Genomic DNA, 13,261 nt, shown 5'->3' on the forward strand with positions numbered 1-13,261 from the left:
TATTTTGATTAATTAACTAATCAGTTGTAATTTTTTGAAGCCGAAGAAAAGATGTCAAAACAGGATAAATTTGGCGTTGCGTGATGATAATGCCGCACCTATATAACGATTATTAGAGCTGCAATTAGGAAGGTGGCTGCAGGAAGGTCTTGTGACCCAGACGAGAGAAGTGCAAAAATGCAGCTGCGCCCGAAAAAACAGAACCAGAAAAAAAAATGTTGATCACCCCCCCCCCCCCCTTCAGAAAATCCTGCGTACGCTACTGAGTTTTGGGAGCCTTCTGCATTGCTGAATTTTTTAGAAAACGGGTTCAAACTGGTTCTTCCCAGAAATTTTTTCTGGAGTTCCTCAGTATCAAAAGCTGTCAAGTTTCACATTGGTGTTGCGACGGAATACTGAATTTACATTTGAGAAATATTCATATTTTTTCCTGTTCCACGTGGGGGATACTCTCATGCCCATTCAACTCTGGATATGCCTCCGCCCTCTGGCATCTATAATTATTCATCATTGCTAGACATATACGAGTTGGCCATTGCTATTGGGAACTCAAACTGTGAATTCTTTAAAGCAGGAATTCCCAAAATTTTCTGTTGATGGTTCCTTAACAATATAATTATAATATCTATCTAAACTTAATTATAAATGCACAACTGTCGAAAATTTCACTACAATTTTATTTCTAAAATGTCTCACAGCCCCACCTCAAAGCACTATAGGATGCCGCGGCACATCGTTTGAGAATCCCTGCTCTAGACTGTCTAGAGCAGCTGTTCTCAACCGGTGCTCCGCGGAGCCCTTGGGGCTCCTTTTGCACTCTCCAGGGGCTCCGCGGCCGCTCGAGAAAAATAAAAAATAACCATTAACATTTAAAAAAATAATTATAAGTATTTTTAAATAATAAAAATAAATCAGCAACTTTGATGAATAATTAAAAAATTGGCCTACGGGGCTCCGCCATAGAATTTTTTTTACCAAAAAGGGCTCCGCGAGTAAAAAAACGTTGAGAACTTCTGGTCTAGAGGAATGGTTTTTTTAGCTTTTTCAATCTTGTGGGTGACGTGTAGTAATTTCGGAAATTTTGTGGCACACCAAAATAGCTATTGTTGGCTGTCATTTTTCGACACACCGGCGAACACCATTGTTTTTAGAGCAGCGTTGTAACCTTTCTCGTTCTTGCCCCCCCCCCCCCCGCCCATCCTTTCTGGACGATATTTTCTTCTCTCTGTCCTTTTAGGTCCTTGCCCTTCATTTAGGAGTGAGACCGTTTATACTTATTGATTTTTTTGAGTAAATTTCGAATGAGCAAAAATTTTTCAAGTGGCCCAAGTGCTACGGGGGGGGGGGGCGGTGCTAAGTGCTGGAATTCGAGCAGATGGGTCTGGTGCCCCAGACCAGAGGAGGCACGAATTTCAACCTTTGACCTAACTCTCTTGCAACATTACTAGGGGTTGCCAGAATGGGTGCTTGTCCCGGCTGACCAAGCATCTAGTCACGGCACTGCCCCCCCCCCAGGGTATTTGAGGACCGCTGGGGGGGGGGGGGCAAATGGCCTTAGATTGAGAAACACTGCTTTAGAACATTCATATAATCATAGCACACACCACACATGATAACGGTGTTCGAGTCGGGGCTTTCTTTATAGCATCGTGGGCCAGCGGGCCTTTTCTGAGGGCCCTACCTAGCAAGTTCCGAAAATTTTCAACCCGTTCTAATTTTTGTAAGGCCCGCGGTCCTCTTGAGCCCCCCGGGCGGGTTCATGCGTTAAAACTGCACTGGTTCGATTCCTGTCTCGTTACTGCATGTAATTTTGTTGGAGATCCCCCTTTCCGTGGATGAGACATCCATCCCAAGGATATCTAATATACTCTAGTGTTCCAGGGAAAACCCATTACAGACATGGTAGTATTTGAAAGCTCGGAAGGTATGGGGATAGATATATGTACAGGAACGGTAAGGGGTAGGGGAAGATATCGATTTGTCCCCGGCCTGTATCGTTATCAGGTATCGAATCCATGCTTACACACAGTATCGGCAGAGTAATGGTATTTCTCCTACACACCTCTTTTTCGATTTTGTTCATCGATACCCGTGGAAGAACGCAGGTGCTGAACAGTGCGATGCCATTAGATGGGATATTAGGTGATCCGGATATAATACGATCCACAATTTATCGCCACAATTAAGTTTTTTTTTTTCCTTTTCTTTTTCATTTCACTCCCACATCCTACAAAACTCTCGTCATCCATCCATCCATCTATATACCTACCTATGTGGAGCTATGTATGGTGTCTTGTATTGTGTGTTATATCGCGTGAGATTTCGGCTTTTGTCGCAGCTGGCTATAGACATACCGAGATTTCAAAAAAGGCTTTTTTGCTGTTGCCGTTTTTTTAAATCAACACACGGCTTATCTTTTTCCTCCCTCTCTCTTTCGAGATGTTACATGGATCGAGATTGTGTTCTTACATTTAATTCAATTGGAAGAGAAATGCCCCCTCGCTCACAATTTCATTCCACCAGTCGGAGAGCAAAACTTTTATTACATCTGAGCTTGTGTGAGAAATAAAAATATAAGATTCTATTATTATAAAGAACGCCTTCATATAGATAAGTGGTTATCAACCTTTGGATAGCGTGAACCCCTAATGATTTTTCCTACATGAAAAGAAAGCCTATCGTGAGAAGTATGCTGTTCAAAAAACAAAAATACAGAAAATATATTCAGTCAGCCTCACTTAATCGGATAGACTTTACCCCACTCTTATTCGGATATAAAATACTCTGGAACCAAAGTTCTCCTTAATGCTTATCCTTCTTAAGCTTAACCTTTCACCGGCTGAATTTAGATTGAATTTTATAATTTCTGTTTCCTTATATTTTCCCTTCTGATGCTTTAGTAGTTGAGACATATCCATCAAAATTTGCGTGAAAAAAAAAAATTCGCTGTATGTTTCTATTAATTGCCCGTGTCCGCAGAAACAACATTAAAATTTAAAACAAAAATATAAAATTTTATTATTCTATAAAAACAGGTGATTTGGAAAAATTTAAAAATTAAGGCCGATTAAAGGATTTTTTTTTTTTGTAAATCAAGTTTGGAATCTCACACCTTCGGGGAGAAAAACAAAAACATCAAGTGCTTTCATGAACAAAAAAGAAAAAAATTTCTGATTAATAAAAAATAATTTTTTATGATAATAAAATCCTGATTATGACCATGACTAAGTTATATAGAGCGCCAGATCAATATTACAATTATTTTTGATCTACATCTCCTTCGTCTTTGGGATCACTATTGGCGTGTCACTGATATACTAAATATTACTTTAATTTTAAAACCCCAGTAAAAAAAATTGCGCAGCACTCATTGTGAAATCAGCCAACAAGCAGAATCTGTCAATTATTGCGGTACACGTTTCTAATTCACATAGGTCAGGGTAGTTCCCTTGTATATGTAGAATCTCATGCATCATCAATGTCTTTCTTTTCCTCTTATTTAAATCAAAAATAATTCTACATTACGAAGGCCCTTTAACAACTGGCCGCTGCGAAGACATATTTTGGAAAGAGAGAAAATTCAACTGCCCCTGCGCTGAATCGAACCCACGTCCCCCCACTCTCCTGGTGAACGCCCTAGACCACTAGATTACAGAGGCACCGCATCTCTCAATCTTTCTTTGGAGCTCGTGTACACTGAGAGGGACCGTACATGGACGGCCGGACCAGACTCAGGCCAAGCTCACAACTGCTGACGCTGCCACCGGATGGCGACTTATACAAGGAAAGATTGAGAGATTCGGTGCCACTGTAGTCTAGTGGTCTAGGGCGTTCACCCGGAGAGTCGGGGAACGTTGGTTCGATTCCCCGCAGGGGTATTTGAACTTTCTCTCTCTTTCCAAAATATATCTTCGCAGCGGCCAGTTGTTAAAGGGCCTCCGTATAGTAGCGAAGAGTGACGTCATCCTTGTATAATTCTACATTATGTCATATTTCTCATCATCCTATCATCTATTGTTCGTCTCTTATTGGCCGATTAAAGTTTAAGTTTTAAAATATTTGCCCCGCTTAAATCGAATTAAGGAACTCGGAAAATAACTGTAAATACTGTACATATCAACCAATATAAACTTGAAACAATAGCAGATGAAACAATAAAAAAATGTATGTTAAAAATTGAAATTTATAAGAAACCTATAGTTAGGGGCTTTTCTAATGCAGTGGTTCTCAACAGGGGGGGTCATGTGCCCCCCCCCTAGTGGTACTGGGATACTTCAAGGGGACCATGACAGGTGGTTTGGAGGGCTGCAGAGAGCTGAGAAGAAACATTAAGGTGTGAAGAAATAAAGCTTTTATATTAGTGACTATACAGAATCCAACAAAACCACCTATAAAACCAGGGCCGTCTTTGGGCATGCAGCCAACCGGGCTTCACCGCCTACATTTTGCTACATAAAATTCGATTAATCGAATTTGAACAGCATGTTTTTAAAATTAAAAAATTTTGGTTGACCAGTCAAAAGTTTTAATCGATTCCCAGCCCTAATGGCAATAAATGGGGATTTAGTAAATCCTTACGCACCCCAAACGAACTAACGATATGCAACAATAAAATATTAGAACATTAAATTAGGAAAAATAAAACTAAGTTACTAATGAATCTCTCTCGTCCAGGGGGACTGTTAGCGACTGGTGGGGAAGGAACAGTGTCATAAATTACGTGACACACTTCAAAAGATTTGAATTAAATCAACTGTGCTCGTATATCGCTTAAAATATAGGTGTTGAATATTTGAATGCTTGAAAAATAAAACCGCATCCGCAATTCATCTTATTACCCGCATCTGAGGCATTCGAGAACTTGTGAACTATGAATGAACTTTTATTGGGAAGTGTGAAGAGAGAAACGTTTTCGCACACACAATTTCCATTTTTCCCCCAGTTTTATTTCCACTCGTGAAAAGCAATTACACTAGCCCAGGGCATGGCAAATCACAAAAAATCTGTTCACCAGAAAAAATTTTTAGACGCCAAAAAACTTTTTAGCCGGAGGAAAAGGTCCAAAATAATGTTTTAGTCTTTTTCAGGGCAGAGTGACCCTCTTTCATGTTTTCCGATACTACGCTGTTATAAATTCGAAACGTTTTGTGTTGCTCTCAGCCAGCAATTTAGTAACTACACAAATTTCAGGTGCCAATACCAATTTTTTAGTCGCTGTGGTGACCTGGCGCATGGTATTTGTCCAGTCCTGCACTACGCTAATATTATACATGAAAATCAGAAAAAATAGGTTAAAAAAGAAGAAAGTTCTCGATCATATTAAATAATTCGAGACATAAATAAATAAATATATTAAATACATAGATGAGCGCGTGTAGCTAAGGGAAAAAATAGTTTAATAGTCGTAAACCCATCTTTAAATCTCAATCGAGCCTGTAGATTGTAATCAATGTACTCATATATTATCATGATTGCAAAATTGTTACTGAGAAGTATGAGTATCTATTGCGAACAAATTCAAATCAAATACATATGTGTAGCATAAAAGTAGTATTTCGGAAATTTTCTACACCTCTAAATGATTATATTTTATTTTGTGAAATTTTCACATCACTTTTAATTGATATTATTTGCCAGAAGAACTTCGATGTAGCTCAAATACAGCGAAATACAATGTTTCGATCTTTCTTCCCTTGTTCATATGTACATATAGCAGAATCTCTCTTACGGAAATAAAGGAAAGCTGAACCCATTGTGAAAATTCAAGTAAAAAAATATTTAAAATTTTGAACTATAAATATTTCAACTTTGAAATGTGAATAACACTGTTCAATATCGGTAACTATATTTTTCTCGCAAATACTGTATACCTACTAATGGATTACGAATTCGAAATTAAATATGGTGTATTAAGTAATATCAAATATTTTTTAGTGTGGGGCGATATTTTATTTAATTTCAGAATTCACACTAACCTGTATTATTATGACTCGTCAAATAAGACTTGTCAATGTCGTCAAAATAAGAAAATATGGATACATACATATTTATTTACCAAACTATTCAAATGAATAGTATACAGTAAAATCTGGATATAACGATACTCTGTGAACCACGACAAAATTTCACTGTATAGGGATTATCATTATACCGAGAGGCAGTAGTTTAATAAGTTGAGTGACTGTAGTCATTTTCGAGCAAGATTTGAGAAAATATCGTTGTATCGAGTGTTGTTGTAGTGAGGTTTCGTTGTAAAAGCTGAAACTCTAACTTCGTACGAGAAAAAGAACTGCAAGTGTGCACACAAGGAGAGCAACTGTGCAAGAATGTAATAAGCTAATAACATTTGTTTTGCATTTTTGATAATCCAAATTTATTCATTTCATGGAGAAAAAAAATCATTTTTCATAACTAATTGCATAAACTTTGTAAAAATACATTACGTAAAGAACTTTCCGGTAAATATTTTATATAATTATCAAATGAATTTGTTTGAAACTCATTAAATGGCATTAATTGTCCCTAAAAATGTAGGCGTATCGAATGTTGGTCAAATGACGATTCAATTTTTATTTCAATAACCGATTCGTATATTTTAAAAATTAAAAGTTGGAAAAAAGTATCAATTGGTGAATTAAGTGGTGTAAATTCTACGTATACATGTACAAAAGACATTATGAATTGACTGTGATATTATATGAAACTGGTTTTCAAAAAAACAATTTTCTACATCATTAGCGAGAGAAGAAAGACACTTACTTGAAATTACGTAATCCTCAATGACGTAATTTTACTCGATGCTCGCTCGAATCGAACGCTACACTTCACGAATAAAATCGGGTTTCGAATACTTAAATTGTAAATATTTTTTTGTTTGGTTAAATTTAAAACGTATTCTGTTTGTTTAAAGTGGGGAAAACTTATCGAAATACGCTTTATATATAGTAAACACGTAAAGAGCTCAGGAGCTCTTCATATGAAAGAATGTTTATTTGAGGAGTCAAGGAAAAGTATCTTTGGACAAGCAATAGATGTCGTCTCTTGTTGTGAATTTTCGAGAGCTGCTTTAGAAAAAAAAAAGAAATGCCTCCAGGGAGAAATGTCTTCCGGAATTACAGCCGTTTTATGAGAGTTGCGTAAAGAAGAATAAAAGATAAAAAAGAAAAAGTGAAGAGGAGAACTGGGATAAGAAAGAAAGAAAAAACCTTAAGAAGAAGAAGGTATCATAAACAAGGGGTAACCTCCTGTTTATGGTTTTCTGAGTGTCCGTTTTATGGAGGGGTTGACAATGATGGCGTTTTTCAAAGTGAAGGGAATTACAAGGACTTATCTATTGGCAAAGCTGTTGAAGGAGCAAAGAAGAAAGGCTAAAAGATGGAGACGGCAATCAAATTTGTCAGACTTGCTTCTATCCTACAACCTGTTTCTCTCGCTCTTATCTCTCGTTTATTCCTTTCCCCGAAAAGAGAAAAAAAGTCATCATTGCCATGCAATATAATGTGTAAATCATTACACTGTATATCGGCATGTATGACTATTCCTGGGAAGAGGAGGGGTAAGTCTAGATTGGGTGACACGTCATACAAGTATTACATTATTTGTTTGCTTGCAGTTTGATTACTAGCTTAATAGGAGTTTGAAATTATTGAGATATTATTCAAATTCAGTCCAGGTTGTATGAATACGTGAAATGCTGAAAGAAGCTCGCTCCAAGTCAGTGGCGTTTAATCAAGAGTCCACGGGGGACCGCTTTAGGGCCCTTAGAGAGGTTTCTGGGGGGGGGGGAAGGTTTCAGTGAGCTTAGAGAATAAAATTAACTTATTGTTTTTACATCTTTATATTTGCAGAATATTTTCTGTAAATCGACCGTGCCCTTCATCTTATTGGCGCAGGGGGTTTCCTGTCATCGACAAAAAGGGCCGTGAAACGGTCAAGAACCTCTGCTCTAAGAGGATAGCATTTGGACTGAAATCCCAATATCCTCTTGAGTTTCATCATTTATCCAGTTATAAAATATGTTGCAAAATTTTCTCATCGAATATGTTCAGCATATACTGCATTACGAAATTATTCCTTCAAATTTTGCTTTTATCTCGTAGATTACATACAGAACTTTACTACGTGTTGGGCACACAGACCAACAGGAGGAATAACAGAAAAATTCGGTGCCTACTTTAGCAGCTTTATTTATTTGGTTTTCGAATTAAAACAAGAATTTCATTAGGTTTATCCGCTTATTCTTATATTGATGTATAGAAACGGGACTGGAATAGGAAAAGTTTATTCGGTTGTCCTCTTATCCTATACAAACTCAAAGACATCCGACTGTATCATCACACTAAGTTGTGTTTTGAAATTAAACACGTTTTACATTCCCATTTGTTTTGAATGCTTTGCAACTGATTTAACATTGACAACGTGAACAGTAAGCTGATAAAAACATTTTTTGTTGGTGATTCGGGATCATGAAATTAAAATTATTGCTATCGAATCAATTAGTAAAATTGTTACTCATAGTATTTTTTATGTTCCTCGCAAACATTTTTGTTATAATAAAAGATTTGAGTCTGTAAAAATACCATGTTAATTTGTTTCAAGTAAATGTGTTGATGAGAAAAAAAGAGACAATAATTTACGAATATTCGAAAAAAATTTAAACAAATAATTATGTAGGTTTATGTGTGCTTATATGAAGAACTGGACAAATCGCAAAAAAAAAAAAAAATCTAGGCTCCAGAATAATTTTTTAAGGTGCCAAAATTTTTTTTACCCGAACAAAAATTTCCAAAATAATGTTTCTTTTGACTTTTTCAGGACATAGTGACCCTTTTACATATTAGCAGATATGCTGCTATTAATTCAAAGCATTTTGTGCTGCTCTCAGCCTGCAATTTAGTAACTACACGAATTAAATTTTGGGCACCAATACAATTTTTTAGTCGTCCTTACGCCTGGGAATTGTCCAGCCTTGCGTATATGCATGTAATAGAAAAATAATACTATATTGTATAGCATGAGGGCAAAATTTACCTAGGCTTTTGCATTATGGGACACCAAACGATGAATATATCGCAAGAAATCAAATACTAATGGAAGAAAAACTGAGTGTTTCGCGAAAGAATGAGGAATACAGTATAAGGTATGTTTATACATAATTTGTAATTTGAAAATATCGTGTAAATAATTTTCACATTATAATAACACTTTTAATTGAATTGTCATCCTCAAAAAGAGTTTGAGTTGAATTCGTTTCACTTTTTCTCGTTTGTAGAACAGTTGCCATAGACTTTCATCTTGTTTTTCTGAATTCGCGTGTTTATAATCACCGTTGGGGACATCATCTTTGGAGACATCATCAGCGTAATTAAACTGAAAAAGAATTCGAAAAATTATAAGAATTTATTATAAATCATAATAAAATACAACCGTAAGAAAACGCAAAAACACTCACGTTTTTATTGAATTCACTTACTCAAGCAAATTTAACTAGATATTAATTAAGAAAATAAAAAAAAATGAATTTACTATAAATCGGATAAAAAATAAAGCCGCCATAAAGACAGTGTAGTCTCATGCTTCTCTGAAAAATCACTAATCAGATATAAAAATAAAAAACAGTGATTCAAAAAGACGACCAACCAACTTGATTATGAGCAATTATAAATCATGATAGAGTTTACATAATCGCAGAACAATTTCTTTTGTCCGAATAGATTTCACTTATAGTAAAAGAGTTTGTAAAATTAATTCTTAAATGCAGTAGATTATCCAATTAGCTCAATTATCCGGCGTTTTTAGGGGCATTTTATTTGCGTCATAGAAGTGAAAAACATGTCACTGCATGTTCTGGCTGCAGTTTATATTATTTAAATGAGCTTTTCCAATCAACTTCCAGTTATCCGGTGATTTTAGTAATCCAGCCCACCCCGGTATTATACGTGTCGGATTAGCGAAAGTCTGCATTAACATACCATGAAACGTATCATATTTTTGATTTCTGTCAAAATAATTCAAACCATAAAAGTTCAATCCTATATTGACATTTACGAAAAGTTTAATGAAAAATTATTAGAAGTGATCAGAAAATATAAATATTGTTATTGAAATTTTGTGTTTGTAAAACAAAACAAAGAACATCGTTTCAGTTTAAATACTGTAGCAGTATATGTTTTAGAAAATGTCCCTCCTCGCTACATGGATACTGTTTTCAACATATAGAGTTTGAACTTCATAAATTGAAAATTACATTTATGCATAAATTTAAATCCATCCCTTTTCCAGCAGATGCTGCTTACTTGTATGGCATGTCTTGTGACTGTGTGTGCGTGTGTGTGTGACACACAAAATTAAAATAATCCATCGATACCATGTTTAAATATGATTGCTGATTATTGCACAGAAGCACAATCCACGCATACCAATATTTAGGCGCGTAAGTAAACACATATAGGCAACAGGGTATAGGACATTTTGCTGGCGAAGCGTTGATCCTAGAGGCATATTTCCAATTAGCATCCTAATAACGTGTAGTAAGTAATCATTTATAAGGAGGTGTATATTTATTTTTTAAACAAAAGGCTTTTTATACAGTCCCCGTGTACCCAAAAACCTGATTAGAAAGTCTCTTCTGATGTCAACCAAAAAAATTCCATGTTTCTAAGTGCAATATTCACTGATATATATTTTAATTCGAAAAACTGAGGAAATTAAGGAAAGAACAGTGTTAAATGCGGCAAAACTGTTTTACCCGCATTTAACGCTGCCTGTTCCCCCAAATTTCCGCCGTTTTTCGAATTAGAATATATCAGTGAATATTGCACTTGGAAACATGGAATTGTTTTGGTTGGCATCAGAAGAGACAGCGCAACAATTTTCTAACCGGATTTCGGGCACACGGGGACTGCATAAAAAGCCACGGTTTTTTAAATAACTATACAACCCCTTGTATCTGAGTACTTACTACACGTTATGTGCCTCTCGGATCAACGGTTCGCCAGTAAAATACCATACACCCTGTTAGCTGTGAAACCTGTATATACCAACAAATATTAAAAATTATGCCAGAGAAGCTACATACAGGAGGGTGGCAGTGGTCTCTAGACCTGGCTTTTTGACAGAGGCGGACGAGGGAGGGGTTGTATAGGGATTGGGCGCTCCTTTGTCCAAGACAATCAAAAATTAAAAATATTTGTATATATCTTCGTGAAATTTTCAAAATATATAAAGAAAATATTTTTTTTTGCTTTCTTAATCAATGTTTTTAAATCCAAAATGTTTTTGAAGGTGAAATACTAAACCTCCCCACCTCACCCAGTTGCCCTTCCCAAGGTCGATCCTGTGCATGACCCCTGATTTTTTGAATATTTTTTAACAGTATAAATTTACTCCAATATCAATACAAGAACTCGATAAAATTTCTGCCCGGTAAGATTGCACACAATATTGACCTAGGAGAGAGCCCAAGAATGTTGTGGGGATCTTGGACATCATAACTGCAGCTTTCAGAAATTTAATACAAGCCGTAGCTGGGATTTCAACATAGACTTGTGGGTGAATGAAGCCTTTTAAAGTGAGGCAGTGGCGTAAACACCTTATTGTGGGAAATAAATCATTCATATATTGACTTCTTTTCGTTCCTATATATAAATAGATCTATCATCTATTTTTTATTACCCTTTTCCTTAAAAAAAAAGGGAAAGTAAAAAAGAAATTGCCCGAGAGGATAATTGCGAGAACTGGTTCTTTCCATGGATGAGAGTTTTATTATAGGTTTTGTTCCTAGTATCAGGTATTAACATGCGTTTGACTTTCGCTTGGCCCTTATCCACAGGGCCCCCTTCAATACCCTGTGTTCTATTATATATGTGTACTATTTTCTTCTCTTTTTTTTCCAGGTAGCATTCTCCCTACCCTTCATCCCTTTTTTTTAAGGCGGTATGTGTGTCGTATAAATCACGTAACAGTCGGAGATGTCTTCTTTAGAGAACCTTTTCCTGATGGCTATTTAAAAAAGCCCCGGGCGAGGAAGGAGACTGACTATACGTCTGATGAAAAGCCGAACTGCTGCTAATTCTAGTGTTAACTGGAGGGGCAAAAAAAAAAGTCTAGGGAAAGCGGAGAATGAAATAGCTTGCCTATGTATATAATACAGTAAAGGGAATATAATGGCTGTTCTGTCCCTTGTGCTCTGGGTTTTTTTTTTTCACTTGGGGGGTTCCACAAAACATGGTTACAATGAGAAATCTCAACGGAATTTTCCAGCTTCTGCTGTTGTTGATACAGTGTTTGATTTCCCGACCAGTTATCCATGTCAAATTTTTAAAAGGTGGTTGATCGATTTTTAAAAATAAATTTGTGAGAGATGTGCGCGTATTTTATACAGTATTATTACATGAAACGCATTTATATCCACGTAAACTTTTTAGACGAGTTAAGTATCTAAATTATTCCGTACCCGTTGAGAAGTGTGAATTTTTTCCTCGAGGGAATATTTTGTGTTACGTTTCTAAAAGCATGGATGAAGAAAACGTTTTTAGATCGCAGCCTGTCGCCACAGATGCAATTCACTAGTATTGTCGATTTTAGAGTGAGATAGATGGCTTTTTTCTCAGCCCGAGATATCAAGGAAATAGTTATTTTCCGGATATCATGCTGAGGTGAACTCGGAAAGAAAAGTCATCAAGTCTCCGCCGGGACTCGAACCCAGGCCGGGCTTTGATTGTCGATCTTGTTTATAACGTTCCTACTTAGAATGTTTTCCCGCTTAGTACGACTTTTTCAGTTTCGTGATAACAACAACAATTCTGATTAATATTTTTCCGTTTAAAGTATTTTGTCGTTAACAATGTTTTTTCATGATGGTTTTTTTAAAACGTTATAACTGGGATCCACTGTTCGGGAATTGCATATATGGGGTTTTATGTAACTGTCACTGATCTCCTTTATACTCCTTTTTTTTTTTTTTTTTGGCTGGAATTACACTATAAAGTTTGATAATTTGTCTGTTTGATAATAGATCTTCTACAAAACTTGAGAAAACAACCACTAAGTCTATTGGTTGTATTTGCTCGGATGTAACCGATACGCTTATTGTGTGGTTGCATTTTTCAAGTTTTATAAAAGAACTTTATTGAAACTTTTATAATGTAACCCCTCCCCCCCCAGCATCAAAGGGGGATGATTAAAATCCTCCTGGCCCCAGGCCTGGCGCCTCGTCAGCCCACCCCTTGTGGGGACCATGATCTCCGCCTATGCAATGAGG

At 36.3% G+C, this 13,261-nt stretch overlaps 1 protein-coding gene and 2 long non-coding RNA genes across 3 annotated transcripts in view; 1 reads left to right on the forward strand and 2 right to left on the reverse strand.

Annotated features, from left to right (window-relative positions):
- Nucleotides 1–8,469, reverse strand: part of LOC149086723 (uncharacterized) — a 40,172-nt gene extending 31,703 nt beyond the window's left edge. Inside the window, exon 1 of the long non-coding RNA XR_016192564.1 lies at nt 6,760–8,469. This is a non-coding gene — a long non-coding RNA (uncharacterized LOC149086723). The remainder of the gene's footprint in view (nt 1–6,759) is intronic.
- The window catches only part of LOC149086722 (homeotic protein antennapedia-like), a 187,231-nt gene that overhangs the window by 52,454 nt on the left and 121,516 nt on the right, over nt 1–13,261 (forward strand). The window lies entirely within an intron of this gene.
- The window catches only part of LOC149086724 (uncharacterized), a 28,095-nt gene continuing 23,553 nt past the window's right edge, over nt 8,720–13,261 (reverse strand). The window contains exon 5 of the long non-coding RNA XR_016192512.1: nt 8,720–9,369. This is a non-coding gene — a long non-coding RNA (uncharacterized LOC149086724). The remainder of the gene's footprint in view (nt 9,370–13,261) is intronic.

This window comes from Pholcus phalangioides, unplaced genomic scaffold (assembly GCF_987345545.1).
Source record: "Pholcus phalangioides strain wild (caught in Gottingen) unplaced genomic scaffold, Ppha-v1.0 ptg000004l_1, whole genome shotgun sequence".
NCBI classification, from domain to species: domain Eukaryota; kingdom Metazoa; phylum Arthropoda; class Arachnida; order Araneae; family Pholcidae; genus Pholcus; species Pholcus phalangioides.